Here is a 15,713-nt window from a genome sequence, read left to right on the forward strand (position 1 = left end):
GCTGACTAAGACAGGCACTTAGAAATTAAAAGTGCCGATTCACTTTCTCCACTCGCCATTGCTGTCCATTCATGGCAGAGCAGGGATCCAACAGACCAGAGTACACAGCACTACAGAAGCATCCCGACCATAAGGGTGAGGAACTGAGCTAGCTCCACATCATAGTGCACCTGTACGCTGCATGGGACTTTTTTCTGCCTCTTTCCAAATCCACACAGGAACATGACGAACAGAGATAGACACTGACTGAGAAGTGACAGCAGAATTTACAGTTTCAGATGTACACCAGAACACAGGAGATACATGCAGATACTTTCAGAACAATATTCATTTTTAAATTAAAAATTAATTTTAACCTGTGCAAACTAATGAAACAGTTGAAACAAACCGATGAAAAAACAATTTTGCTTTAATTCCAGAGGACTCCCAGTGCAGTCAGTGTATGCTTGCACCGAGTGCTACAGGATTACACATTACTGAGTTAAAAAGCATCAATCATTATCTTTAACTAACCCACCACTGCCTGTTTCAATGTCATTTGAAGTCTTCACAGCATCACAGAATCACAGAATTTCTAGGTTGGAAGAGACCTCAAGATCATCGAGTCCAACCTCTGACCTAACGCTAGCAGTCCCCACTAAACCATTTCCCTAAGCTCTACATCTAAACGTCTTTTGAAGACTTCCAGGGATGGTGACTCCACCACTTCCCTGGGCAGCCTGTTCCAGTGCCTCACAACCCTTTCAGTAAAGAAGTTCTTCCTAACATCTAACCTAAAACTCCCCTGGCTCAACTTAAGCCCATTCCCCCTTGTCCTGTCGCCAGGCACGTGGGAGAACAGACCAACCCCCACCTCGCTACAGCCTCCCTTGAGGTACCTATAGAGAGCGATAAGGTCGCCCCTGAGCCTCCTCTTCTCCAGGCTGAACAAGCCCAGCTCCCTCAGCCGCTCCTCATAGGACTTGTTCTCCAGGCCCCTCACCAGCTTCGTTGCCCTTCTCTGCACCCGCTCAAGCATCTCCATGTCCTTCTTGTAGCGAGGGGCCCAAAACTGAACACAGTACTCGAGGTGCGGCCTCACCAGAGCTGAGTACAGGGGGACGATCACCTCCCTGCTCCTGCTGGTCACGCTGTTCCTGATACAAGCCAGGATGCCGTTGGCCTTCTTGGCCACCTGAGCACACTGCTGGCTCATATTCAGCCGACTATCCACCATCACTCCCAGGTCCTTCTCTGCCTGCTCTGGCAGCTCTCCAACCACTCGTCTCCCAGCCTGTAGCTCTGCTTGGGGTTGTTGCGCCCCAGGTGCAGGACCCGGCACTTGGCCTTGTTGAACTTCATGCAGTTGACCTCAGCCCATCGGTGCAGCCTATCCAGATCCTCCTGCAGAGCCTTCCTACCCTCAAGCAGATCGACACACGCACCTAACTTGGTGTCATCTGCGAACTTACTGAGGGTGCACTCGATGCCCTCATCCAGATCATCGATGAAGATATTAAAGAGGACTGGCCCCAGCACCGAGCCCTGGGGAACGCCACTAGTGACTGGCCTCCAACTGGACTTGACTCTTCTACAAACTGTTCAGGCTTTCCTTTATTGTGGAGGGTTAGCAAAGATCAAATGCAGTGATTCTTCTAAACTAATTATACCATAATTTTTAAATGCTCAACAACATATAGAATATTTTCTGAACATTGAAGATTTAGAAGTTGTTGCCCTGAAATTTCATGTTATCTAGCATTTGTCAGTCCATTTACTAATTCAGTGAAACCATTACATCACAAAATTAATTTCCCAGATAGATCTGACTTTTCTTCAGACTGTTTCACTGTTTTCAAATACATGCAAGTGATCTAATGCAATAGCAGGGCACTAAGAACAATATGGAAAAAAATGGATTTTTCCCATTGACTTGTGCCCATTGACAGGCAGGGTTCAAAGAAAACAAAAGAAAATTTCGGGAATGGAAATTTATGCTATCAGAAAGAGAACAGAGCACCTGGTGATCCAGCATGATAGAGGTGCCTAGGGTTTCAGTCCCTCTGCATTCGATTGTTCATTCTCTCTCCCCTGACTCTGTTTCTCACCTAGGATAACAATGCTCCCTTGTTGCCCACCATCTGCCTCTGTTTTTAGCACCTACACTTGCTAGGGTGTGCTTGTGCATACATGGATGCACATGCAGGGAGCATGGGAAGAAGATGTCCTGATACGTAGATGCACGTTTCTTAGCCCAAGAGCACATGATGTACCAGATGTTTCAGTGTGTGCTACCATGACACAAACAAGAACGAGGTAACAACAGGCTGGATGAACTCAATTGTCACTGAAGATCACAGAAAGAGCCTCTGCCAAAAGTGTTCTGTCAAGAAATAGATACTGGTCTGGCCTTCCGCTCAGTCTCAGCCCATTCGGATCAATTACTGCTTTCTGTACCTCTAAAACATTTGTGATGCACGCTGCTTGTAGGTAAGTGCATTTGCACTGACAGATTCTTCCCAAGATAATTTCAGAATTATCCAGTTACAGCCATTAGTGTAGCAAGTTTGCTGATCGTTGATCTAACAGTCCTATGGTCACTCTATTCCATTTGTTACTGTTTTAAACCTTTGTTAAAACAATCATTTAAAAGTACCAGAGATTTACTCAGGAGCCCACTGTTGTATCTGAATAATCATTTAATAAGATTTACACGATCTGTAATAGGATTCTGTGGGGCAAGATAACTCTTGCCCTTCTCACCTTTACTTTTGAAAATCCCACAGAAAATGAAAAAAACTTAGCACTGCAGTTACTCTACAAGGTCTCTCCCACACAATCTCTCTCGGTTTCTTAACAGTTATTGGAGCAGGTGTGACAATTGCCACACATGAATTTTCCATCCTTGACAGCTGCAGACAGAAAGCGACAGCATAAAAGCAGCTATCTATTAAATATGCATGTATCACATTTTTCAGCACAGTGTACCATTCTCTGATAAACGATTTAATTCTGCACACAACATGCATAATTAGAACGTTTGATTCCATATGTCCCAGAATTGTGATCAGCTTAGTTTGTTTCGTTTAATTAGCTCTGCAATCAAAATGACACTAACTGAAATTCACTACGCGTTTAGCTCATTTGTTTCAACATCTTCTCTACAATTAGAGTACTCCATATAATCCTCACACAAAAAAATTACACCTTCATATATTGTAAACCTACTACACACAACTTGAGTACACGTTCTTGTTCTCACTCTGGCTTGAAACACACAGGTGTAATACCAAGTTCTGAATTTCAATGGACAAAGTGGAAATTCAGAATAATATCTGGATAATGTTTCCAGACAACCCTTTATTCAATAGCACTAATGCACTATGATTTAAAAGTGAGAGCCTGAAAGGGGTGTAGATTCTTCTTGATGCAAACTGTTCCCATTACTGTTAGTGAAGTGTATGCATCTAAAAAATCCAATTCATCTGAAACAATTGCAAGTAACCTTACACCCAAGAATGAAGCACTCTCTCTGAAAAACACAAGCAAACTTATCTTCTTTCCTTCAATCACACCATCTCGATTAGTCTAAAACATCTAGAATAATGTAATTTCCAAATAGCACTTCAATCAGCTGCTCTCACCCCTTCACCCTTCTCCAAATACTTAATCCACTTAAAAAGCCATGTCCTTGACCTGGCAAGTCTCCATGGGAGTTTACATTTGATCCCTTTTTCTATTCTCCAGTATTTCACGCCATGCAGACGCTCACCAACTTGTCAACCAGCCACTCTCATTTGCTGTCATTTTATCCAAAGCCATCACATTCATTTTGATTCCATCTGACCCCACTGAGCCTTAAACATCAGGTCAGGACAGTAAAAGGACCAGGAATCAATGTGTGCCTGTTTTTCATGTTTGAGACTTGTCTGAGAGGACAACAGGGAAAGATGGTAGCAATTTCTACACTGCTTTTATCTTGCAGCCACCTAATTATCATAACCATTCATCTGCTCCTTGCTTAAAATGAGGCCATTCTGTAAAGTACAATTCACATCATCTTATTTCTGATGAGCTTCCTTTCATCATCCAGCATTCCCTCAGTTCAGTCATGCACTCCTCCTGTCCATGTGCCACAACAAGAGGCAACGAGCACTGACTGAAACACAAGAAGCTCCATCTCTATCGCACAAAGCACTTCTTTACTTGTGCCTGGCCACAACTGGCACAGTCTGCCCAGAGAGGTTGTGGAGTCTCCCTCCTCTGAGGGACGTGGTCCTGGGCATCCTGCTTTGGGTGTCCCTCCCTGAGCAGGGGGTTGGACCCGGTGACCTCCAGATTCCCCTGCAACCTCTACCATACTGTCATTCTGTGCTAAGTACAGGGTAATTACACTCAATTCATTTCTAGTGTCTATAAGCTTGGTAGCCATTTTGATTTAGATTCCCTTGAAATAGCCTGTTAGTACTGCATACCTATTGTTCTAAGACCATTCTTAGTAATACGCATATGGCTTAATCCTACCTTTAAGATATCTCCTCTTCCACTTTAACAAAACTTGTAGTCCCTTGTGTACATAAGCTGTCAACTATATCTCTTTCAAAAAATCTCAATTACATAATAAAGGCTTACCAGTTCTTCCCTTCTGAGCCTCTCCTATTTTTTTTTTCCTGTATCTCATAGTGAGAGTTCCTCATTTACATTCTACTCTTATTCCTAAACTCTCTGAGATTTGTATCTTTTCCTTCAAACACTCTTACATCTAGTTCCAGTCCCCAATCCCCAGCTATGTTCTCATCTCTAAACATTCAGTACTGCAACTCATGAGCTGTCCACTTCTTTTACTCACGAACTCCTTCCAAGACATCCACATGTGGTCAGTCTGCAATTGTCTTTTCTCATAGTAAGAATTCTTTCCATTGACTTCTACTACCACTGGCATATTAAACAAACAACTTCCTGGACTGGATCTGTGATCTTTTAAGTGCTCACAGTGACACAAAGAAGACTGAGAGATCCCTGGTTTACATCAGAGCTGTGCTTTGAGTCTTCACTCCCCTCCTAGCCAAACATCTCATTTCTGCATGTATGGTTAGTATCTCTTCAGACTGCTTAATGGATTAATTGCCGGAGATTTTATGACTACATGTCTATATACATATATATATATATATGCATGTGCAATGTGTGATGTTTATATATATTTTAATATAAACATATATACACCCACACAGCTATATATATGTGTGTGTGTATATACACACACACCTCTATATACATGTATGTATATAAAGATGTGTAAGTTTGGGTTCATCAAGACTGAAATTTTTCATTTGAAACATTATCAATCAGATGAATTCTGCACATGCAAGGCAAGCATCTGACAGATGCCAACTTGAAGGCCTACAAGAGTTTTTTTGTGCACTTAAATAACAAACATCAACTTCACTGAACACTTATGAAGACTTGAGAGCTTTCAGTTTGGCAGAAATTGTAGCAAAAATTACTTCCACAATCATTGGAGCCGAAATGATACATATACATTTCTGGTGAATTAAAACCTCTAGTTCTCAACCAGATCCATTCTACCACCAACAAATTTAAGACCGTTGCAGTTGAATTCCTATAGCTCTCATCTGCAGTATATTTTACTGGCTGTCTTCCTTGGCTACACAGTTTAGTGACTGCTCATGAAGATCAAGAATTTAGCCTACAGATCATTTCTCAACTTCCTACTATTCAGGATCTAGTAAATATGAATCTTCTTTGTTTTTCCCAAAACGTCTATTTTTTTCCTCTCTCCAGACAGCTAAACATAAAATCCAAGCTCTCTACTCTAACTGCCTGTCTACTCTACAAAACGCAGTTTTTCTTTTAACTTCTGAATTTCTCCAGTGACTTTTTTTCCTATATATGTTTCTACATTTATGTTTCTGAACATAATCTTCATGACTGCCTTACTGCTGCCTCATTGCTGCTTCACCCTTTGTACCTGACAGTTTCATTTTACACTGGGAGGGACGGGGAGCAATCTTGCTTTAGCATTTATGTTATCTTTGACTTTTTTTATGGTCTGTTGCTTCTACAACCCAAGACCCGTTTACACTCTTCTGAAGCTAGTTACACTTCTTCATGTTCATGAAAATACCATTTATGAACACGGTTACAAAGCTAAAATCTCCTTTACTTTCATGCCTCACCTGGATATTCCCTTATTTCATTAAGTTCAGAAATGTCTTGCTAAATATTTCTAGTGTTTACGCACTCAGACAAGGGTCTTTCAACCAATGAAACCACAGCAAATAAACAACTCCAGCTTATAAAAAGTCTGTTTTGTTCTGTCATTATGATTTAGAAATCTAGCACAAGACATTTCATCATTATAAAGAAACACCTGGCATCCTTGTGGGGGGTTAGCAGATAAACAAACTTTTTTCATTCTTTTCTGTAATACATACCAGACAATCAACATTCAGGCAAAGAATTAGATTCAACCAATAATAGGCACTTATCATCTCTTTAAAAATGCATAAGGCAGAAAGATTCAACATCTTTTTCTCCACTCAATTCACTAAAATTATAGCTTCAAGTAGGTAAAGTAATAGGAAATTCTGTGTAGGAAATAAGAGATGGCTATTTAGCTTAAGGGTACAAACCTCACTTGTGCACATCAGCGGGGTTCTCATTTCACTATCAACTCTTCACAGAGCAGACACCACCCTCCCTGAAATTCAAATAGTTTATTTTGATTACTTTCTCCCATGATGAAAAGTGGAGTTTACTAATGTAGTACAAAGCAGGTATTATCATAATCTGTCTCCCAGCTGAGAAGTGACAATATGGTTTTATATCCCAAAATGAAGCAATCATATTGAAAACTATCTTCACAAAATGCAAAAAGAGGAAGTGCTAGTGAATATATGTGAAGAAGTACTCACTTCCCATTTTCTCTGCAATGGCACCAAAATAGTTCCCCCAAACAGCTATGCTAACAACCATACATTCACTACAAAAACACAAAACAGAAATAGAAGCATGGAATTTGAATGGTGCCAATAGCTTGCACTGCCTTGGGTCAATATCCCAAACCTGACCAGTGATAGAGAAATGATTCCAGAGAGCAGAAACATCTTGATGAATTTAATCATGACACTGATAGATTTCTGTGGAAACCCTGCCTTGTCTTGCACGGTTGACATTATAATGGTTGATTACTCCATTTGATCTGAACTAGCATTGAACTGGAAAAGCACTTAGAGTCCATTTTCAATTGTGCAAACTTTCACTGTGGAAAGATTTTCACTTCATTTTCAAAATACCTATATATCATGTAATCAAAACATAAGAGTCTAGCATACTTGTAAAAAGGGAGAAGGAAAAGTCTTCTCAACTTTTTAATAAATGAGGGTTCATAGAAGCTCAGCCAACTACAACTGCAGCAAGTGGACAGAGAACAAGTAGAAAGGCTAATAAAACAGAAGTTCCCATGACTAGAGCTACATGGTAATCTTTCTGGCACACTGGAATGCAGGACTTTAATGTTAGTTCAGAGGACTAACCCCAGGCCTCAGGCTCAGCTTACCATTGCCAAGCAGGTATAATGATGCTACATTCTGTATAGCTATGTGCAGTGATGCTAGCCCAGTACACAAGGTGAAGTGCTCTTCATTGCGGACAACTGAGAAAAAAAAAAAAAGGGAAAAGTGAAAAGATCTGAGCATGTGCATCATAGCCAGAGCTCTAAGAACTACAGTGAACAAATGGAGTTGCACAAACAGTTTCTATGTAGTAGAGAAGTTGGGGAAGTGCAGGGTACAAAGTCCTTGCAAATAAGCTAAATTTAAAGTTTTGTAACTCAGTCCCTAGGCCTTCAAACCATCTATTTAGACAGACTGGTTAAGAGCTCCTTTTCCTGTAGCACCTGATTGCCACGTGCTAGTTCCCATTATACAATTACAACTGCAGAGCCGGGTTAAAAACCATCATTCTGTGAGCTTTACCTTCCTCACTTGCTTGTACAGGATATTGTTCCACCGTCACGTAAAAGATCCAATTCAAAGCCTCTTTCAAAAGGATCTATTAAAAGGCTGCCTGAATAAATGTGCCCTGTGCTGAAACCCATCACATTGGGCTGTGATCATCTGCAGGTGGAGGTAGAAACCGGATTCAAACAAAACAAAAAAGGAACCTCAGCATAGAGTCCTAAGAAAGGGACTATAACATTATCATCTAATATAGAGAAAAAAATGGTGCTAATATGCAACCAAAAGAAGTTTTCAAGGAAATTTATAACCTGCCTTTTGCTCAGCTATGTCTGTTATGATCCAATAACTACATAGCATAGATGATTCCAGGAGGATCTAATCCATAATCTCCATTTTTAACTTGTAAGAGAAAAATGCATAACTGAGCATTAGTAGAGGGACACAGAAGCCAGGATTGTATGAACACATTGCATTATCCTATTACACACGATGCCTGTGTCAACAAACTAACTCCATTACAATGCTGGCTTGAAATCAAAGACAAACAGCTTCCAACAGAATGTTAAAACATAAAATATGTCCATCAAACAAAACTGTTTTCGTGACTGCTTTCTGACAAGGCAAGCCTCCTGAATCCTGAATTCCCATAATCAGTTTTCACTTCAATGGAATTCTCAGATCTTATTTTAAGCCTGGTTGAATGGAAACATGTCCAGCTTGGAAGCAAAGACACAAAAGGCATGATTATCTTAGGCACAAATATTTTATGAAATGCAGGCTCCATTGTCCACACCACTGAATTCTTCTTAAACTTCAACCCTTCCTACCTAGGAGGGTTTCAGCTGAATGAATCATTAGCCTACATTTTTATGCTAACAGCTCATAAAAGGAAATTGTAGTAACAGTTGCATGTAGGACTGAAAACAAGTGGGGATAAGGGGAGGAGGGGAAGAGACCTAGTTCCCGTGATTTACTGTGATAGTGTGCACTAGATGCTGAATACAGAGTAGATTCCCTAACAAAATAACCTGGGAAAAATCAATCTGTGCACTCTGGTTTAACTTACAGCGTGGACATGGCACTGAATAAATTCCCTGAAACACATAGAATGTGTTTTCTTATCAACACTAGTCTCATGCAAACGGACTAGAAAGGCATTATTCTCTCCTATTCAAAAAGATGTTCCATGAGAGCATGGGATACCTGATACTCTGGGGTCCAAATTTCCCTGTATGTAAGAGACAGGGAAGCTGAAGGAGTGAAGCTTCCCAAACTGAGGAACAAGCAGTCTGAATTTAAACATACAAAATTTGGAGAGAAGGGAAAGAACAAAAAGGGGCACCAGAAAAGGACGTCTTACTGAGCTGTCAAACTGTAAAAGCTTTAGAAAAGAAATGAGATGCCTAACCGTATGGTCTCATTAACTGTGACACGAAACAAAAGTAACCTACAAACCAGCTGTGGAATTACCTTTCAAAGTGTAGTTCTGTCTTCAACTTCCTTGACACTTTTATTTAAAAGAGCATTTACCCAAAAATATATCTGTGCAATTGCAATAAAATTCATGCTTAATTTACTGCTGATTGCTACAAATTGGACAACAGAAAAAATGGTTCATACTTAGGATAGCTGTTAAGAGTATGTACCTCGACTGAATAAAAAAAGTCTCTCCACAGCAGTCACAAATCTCTGTGAAGTCCTGTTTTCCCTCTCCCCTACAAAAGCATTTTTGCTTTTTTTGGCAACCAGACCACCTTTCCTGTACTTAAGGAGTCAATCTGAAAACCTACGCTCACCAGCTTAGTTAAAATGTGCCAATAATGTAGCCTAACAAAATTACAGTACATATACAAAGGTTTACAGCTTTAGGGGGGGTGAGGGAGAGTGCTATGGGCTTTTTAGTACCGTCATTTTTACTCCCTCAACACTCTACATTGAGTTCTGCCAAATAAAAACTTATTTATAAGACTAAAAAGCAGACTCCTGTTACCTGTGATAATCTGATCATATCAGTCTTTATAAGAAAACACTTTTAGTTACACAGAAACATCTTCTGCTAGTCACATAGCAAATGATTTTTGCCTAATTATGGCACAGATCTCCTAAGTGGCAAAGGAAAAGCCACCTATCCCTAAAAAAAAAAAAAAAAAAAAAAAAAAGGTGACTTCTGAAGTATTATCACTCAGTAAAAACTAAAAGGAATAGTTTTCCCAAAGCAATGGTTCTGTCTGTCATAACTTTCATAACTTGCAGCTCAACACTCTGAAGAAGGAAAAATTAGCAATGCAAGCATCCACTGAGTCTGACAAAGAGGAACTGTGGTAATATCTGTTTTCAGAGAACATGACACTTCCCTAAAACAAACACACCAGGTTCTCATCTGCTAGTGATCATGGTGAGAAGCTTACATCAATACAACTGCTACATGGCTTTGCTATGAATCTTTGCAGTATTGCTTTTGTTCTTCACGAACGTTTGAGTTGTGTGTCCCGCAGAGATGGTACCTACACTTGCCACAGATGATCCACAATAGGAAGTAAATTTGTTTTAGTCACCCTAATTGCACTGTACAGAAAGCATCCTGTCACACAGAGATGCGTGATCAAAACAATCCAGTCCCAAGCTTAATAAAGTCTCTAATACCTCTAAATGAGGTACACATACATACAAACCAAACAGGATAAGCTGAGGAAGAGCATACTCGAGAGCATACTCCAGGAAAGTTTCAAGAAGATGCATTAAGAATCTTGTTGCATTAGCTTTCTGTTTTATTCTTGATGGAGATGCTCCAAAACCAGCTCCCTTTAGGATGAGAAATGAGTGCAGAGTTGGCAGGTGGAGCAATCTGCACCAGTGCTCTGGACACATTCATCTTGCACTGACAGCTCTGCTCAAGATAAAGCAGGATCATGCCTGCTTAGTCAGTGACCAGAACAACGAGATGCTGAAGGAAGCAATGAAAGTAACTCTGTAAATTTGCCCTTCTCTCTAAGTTAGTATGAACATGCAAATCTGTGGTACTTGCACAACTGCTTTGAAAAGGAAACAGCAACATGGGCTTCTAGAAGCAAGTGGTCATGAAGGAATCCTACCACAGGCTATTCACCAAAATAAAGCTGTACTTTTCTCCTCTGCAAGTCAACCATACCCCCATCAAATATTTCCTAAATGTTTACAACCAAAATAGCTATAGCAAGGAAGGTGTATTCACAGTTATAGCGTCTTAGGAAGGAAAAAAACAGAGATTAAAGCATTCCAGAACATAGCAGTCCAGAGACTGGCTAGTTAAAAAATACACATCAGCATGCTTTGAGCTACATTTTTAAAATTTAAGATCTTTGTGCAGGAACTTCCTGAACAAAACAGAGCTATTTCCAGCTGACAGAACAGAGGTATGAAATCATATCAACGTATCATCATGTCAAATCAAACCATCCCAGTTAGTTTTACTGACGTAAATATAGCTGCTTGTGACAACAAATACATTAATCTTACCAACACTGAAATAAGGCAACAGAAACCAACAGTAAGCACACAGATATGCATGAGCATTTATATGTACATGTTCTACTCAATAAAGAAAAAGTATCAAGTTTGCCTACTCTGTTTCAATCATGTGCAAGGAGAATATGAAAAGAAAATTAAACATATGCAGACCTCATTCCTTCATCTTATTGAACTTCACTGGAATTCCAGTGTGAAGGGTGCATATCATATCAAAATGCTGCCCTGTGTCAAGTTTCCAGAGAACAACAATACTTCATTTTCTACAACAGAGTGCAGTTCCTCCTGATAGCACCACAGGAACAAATCAAGATTGCATGGCCTCCTGGGAAGCAAGCAGATGCGACACTACATGAATCAGTTATTTCTCCACAGTTATACAAGTACCCAGACTAGCAATTCTCATCCAACTTTGCAGACACAAGAACAAATACAAAGCAAACTGCCAAACAGGCACACTCCTGACAGAAGTAATTTGAAATGCTTGAATTCTTTGCTATCCATGAAACATACTTAAGTTGTTTAGATCTGAATGCAATTAAAAATTTATATATATGAAGAACACAGACTGACTACATTTGGAACATGTACGTGGATTCCTGTCAGAGATATTTGCAGTAGTGTTTAACCTACTGACACAAACAGGTACATCATCAGTAAGTGGTGACAGGTCACATTAAAGGTTTATATGTTAGTCATAAATACTGGTACCAATGTGAGAAGCTATAAAGAGAAATGTGTTCTTACTGCTTGTGATGAATCTGAAAAACGCTGAAAGAGTTATACATTCTAGAAAGACTACAAAATAAATTATTCAGGTAAAATAAAAGCTGAATGTGAACACGTGTTAATAAACAAAAATATTGCAAAATGAAATTAAAAGGTACAAACACATGCAATGAACATGCATGGTTAAATTTCAAACAGCTTTTTTTTTATTATTATTTCATCACTCTTTTGAAGGAACAGGGATAAATGCTGCTGAGTAGTTAAATATTTAAAAGCATCATGAAGACCCTCTGATTGAGGAATATAATCTATGCTGCAAGATATGCTATACATATGCTAGACATGCTATACATACACTGGGATGTCTTTAGCCTGACTGCATAGTCATACGTACAGAGAAAAAAGAATCACAACTTCTAACCAGAGACCACCCAGGTTACACATGTTCAGCCATACAACAGATATTTTTTCAGAGCTGTGAGTCTGAAGTCTAAACATCTACAAAGAAATGTAAAAAACATTACTTTCAAGAATATGTACATACGGCCCACATAGATATATCTGGGAGATGTTCAATTGTCAAGAACCATTCACAAGAGCAGGATGACAGAGAAGGGTTCTATTTTTTTGTAATCATCCTGAAGAAGATTAAAACTCCGGCTAACTTCAGCAGCATTTATGTACCAGAGGAAAATGTCCACACATGGTTTGTTTTAAAATTTTTGCTCTTCTATCACACAGTTTTACAAAAAGAAACAATCAACTCTAAAAGGGCAGAAATGCAGTTATTAAAAGATCCATCTTTTTTTTTTTTTTTTTTTTTTCTGGGGGGGGGTTGTTGTTGTTTTGTTTTTGTTTGTTTTTTAAAAGCAACCCTAGTTACAGTGTAATGAAGTCTGCCCAGCTCCTTCTGTACAAATGGCAAAGCTCCCTAGATGTAGCCCACAGAAGTGTGAAAATGATTTGGGATGTGTCAAAATGAACCCAAGGGAGCAGGTAGGCCCATCATTGTGGCAAATGTAGTTTGGTAAAACATTTTGAGAAAGAGACAGAGAATAAAGGACCATAATAGCTCACAGCTCTAAGCCTGTCTCTCTCTTTAGAAGTCTAAATTTAGACTGTAGCAAGTCCCTCAGTATTAACAGTGTAAATTGAATAAATGCAAATAGTGAAAAACAAAGTAAATCTCTCTCTCCATTTTCTCTCACCTCTTCTTTCCATTGTAAGAAAACCAAAGCAAGAATTTGCATATGACTTTTACTCATGATACCAGTGCTTAAGAAGGAGTCAAATGGAGATGTTATTATATTCATCTACATATAAATGAGAGACTATTGATTGTACCTATGGTTTAAAAGAGCATAGAATATTTAAAAGTAGGATAGATGCTTGTTAAAACAAAGATAAGGTGTCTTTCAAAACAGTAAGCATAAAAGGAACTTAGAGGTGGGAACAAAGAAAGCCATCATACCTGGAGACCTTATTTCATATGAGCCTTCAGCATTTTTATTTTTAAGATAGCTACATATTAGAGTGATGCAGTAGCCTTCACACCGTGCATTCTTAAATAACACTGCACACCTGTGTCTTCTTATTTGCAAACATACAACAGCTTCTAAAGCCCACCACTTCTGAATCATCATAAATCAGGAGGAGCACAGAAAGAGGATGTATTAGTACACACCCACCTTGAAATCTGAATGAACTCCAATCAAAAAGGACACAGCAACTCATAGTCCTAATCCAGAAATAAAAATATTCACTCCATTCTTTTTGCACAGCTACATCGGTCTTAAGCAGCTCCACTTAAACTTCTGTTAAGCATCATCCTACATCCTTTAAAATAAGCTTATGGGAAGTAGCTCACATTTTTCCAAAAACATACTTTCTTAAGCAAACCAATCAAAGTCATGAAAATATGTATAACTGAACACTGATTCACTATCTTCCTTAGACTTGCACCTTTTTAATGGATGACCACAAATCCAGTTTGCAGTGTGGATAAGCACTGATTTTACCAGTAGAGTTTGATTTGAGTTTGTTAGTGTTTTCATGCAAACCAGAGAATGGGGCAGAACAGAGCTCAAAAAGGTACTAAAAACACAGCACCTCACAACTTTAAAACCAATCGCAAATACCTAAGTAGTAGTTTAGACCCTATTCTGCATTTGATTGTGACAACGTTATTCAAGTCAGGGTCAAACGCCTTACCAGAGATACACATCATCTTCTATCCCTTCACTATATCCAAAGTCTAATGTTCTGTAAAAACAGGTTTTAGATTGGCTGGACATGATTGTTCTTATATAAACCAAGATGTCATCTCTTAGTCAAAATTGCGCACATCTCCAGAAAAATACTGGGAGATATAAGTAATGCTGCTAACTGTTTTATAATTACCCAGATTTTCCATCTTGCCTTCTTTACGTGTGTGCTGGCACTTTTTCTGCTCTTTACAGTTTTCAAATGCTTCTGTCCAGTCTCAAAGATCAGAGCTCACAATTTACCACAGTTAATTCTTGCTGTGCTTGCTAGAGAAAATGAGGACACAATTCGATTACGGAACTGTCAACTTACTTGAGGTCTTTTGTCTCTTAGATAAATCATGTTTTAATATCTACATATTTTTAGTTTGCACCTGGAAACTTCGGTCCTACATCAGACCGTGTTCATGAATTTAAAACATATATATATTAGAAGAAGTCTTTTAAAAACACTTTCAGGGTATTTTCTTTTTGAGTAATGTACCTTAAAGAAGTTGATTTTACTCTGATGCCAGTAACCACTTCCATTAGGCATTAAGTCTTGAGCAAGAGGCTGAACTAGACAACCTCCTAAGGTTCCCTTGCAGCTAGAATTATCATGTATCAATTTCAAAGTCAAATGTGACAATAAACGATCATAAAATTCAAAAAATGTATCTTTCATTTTATCATCTTTTATTTCTCCACTTAAAACCCTGTGCAGCATAATCAGAAACATGCTATGAAACAGTCTTCTATAACATGCCTCACTTAAAGCTAAAACACAAACTTGATCCCAATAAATTGATGGGAAAGCCAAAAATAAAGCCTTATAGCTTCAACAGCTGCACTTTTTATACAACAGAGAATAGTCATTACAGAAATAAAGAGCACAATATGCTGCAACTGAGGGTTTAAAGCCAATATCGAAAATTTAGTGGCCAGTACAGAAACACCGGAAGAACTTTTCTGCACAATACTTCTAAACAATCTGATGCCCTGATTAAAAATAAATAAATAAATGTTTGGTAGGAAGTTTTCACACATAATTTGTCTTTTGTTAAACTGTATAAAATAAGAACTTGAACTTGGTTCCTCAGCAACTCCTATCCTTTCTGGTAGAACTCAATTATACAAACTATAGAAGTATTATGCACCTTTCAACTGCTAAAATCACATTAGCTTTCTTGCAAATGAAAGGCAACAGCAGCCTGGCATTGTTTCCATGACAGTTCAAAGGATGGATTAATATACTTCATCAGGAAAAAGCAAT

At 38.8% G+C, this 15,713-nt stretch overlaps 1 protein-coding gene across 1 annotated transcript in view; it reads right to left on the bottom strand.

The window, feature by feature from the left end:
* MCC (MCC regulator of WNT signaling pathway) overlaps positions 1 to 15,713 on the bottom strand; it is a gene marked incomplete at its 5' end in the record, with an annotated part of 197,525 nt that overhangs the window by 153,909 nt on the left and 27,903 nt on the right. The gene's annotated exons all lie outside the window — the stretch shown is intronic.

This window comes from Netta rufina, assembly GCF_964035555.1.
Source record: "Netta rufina genome assembly, chromosome: Z".
NCBI classification, from domain to species: domain Eukaryota; kingdom Metazoa; phylum Chordata; class Aves; order Anseriformes; family Anatidae; genus Netta; species Netta rufina.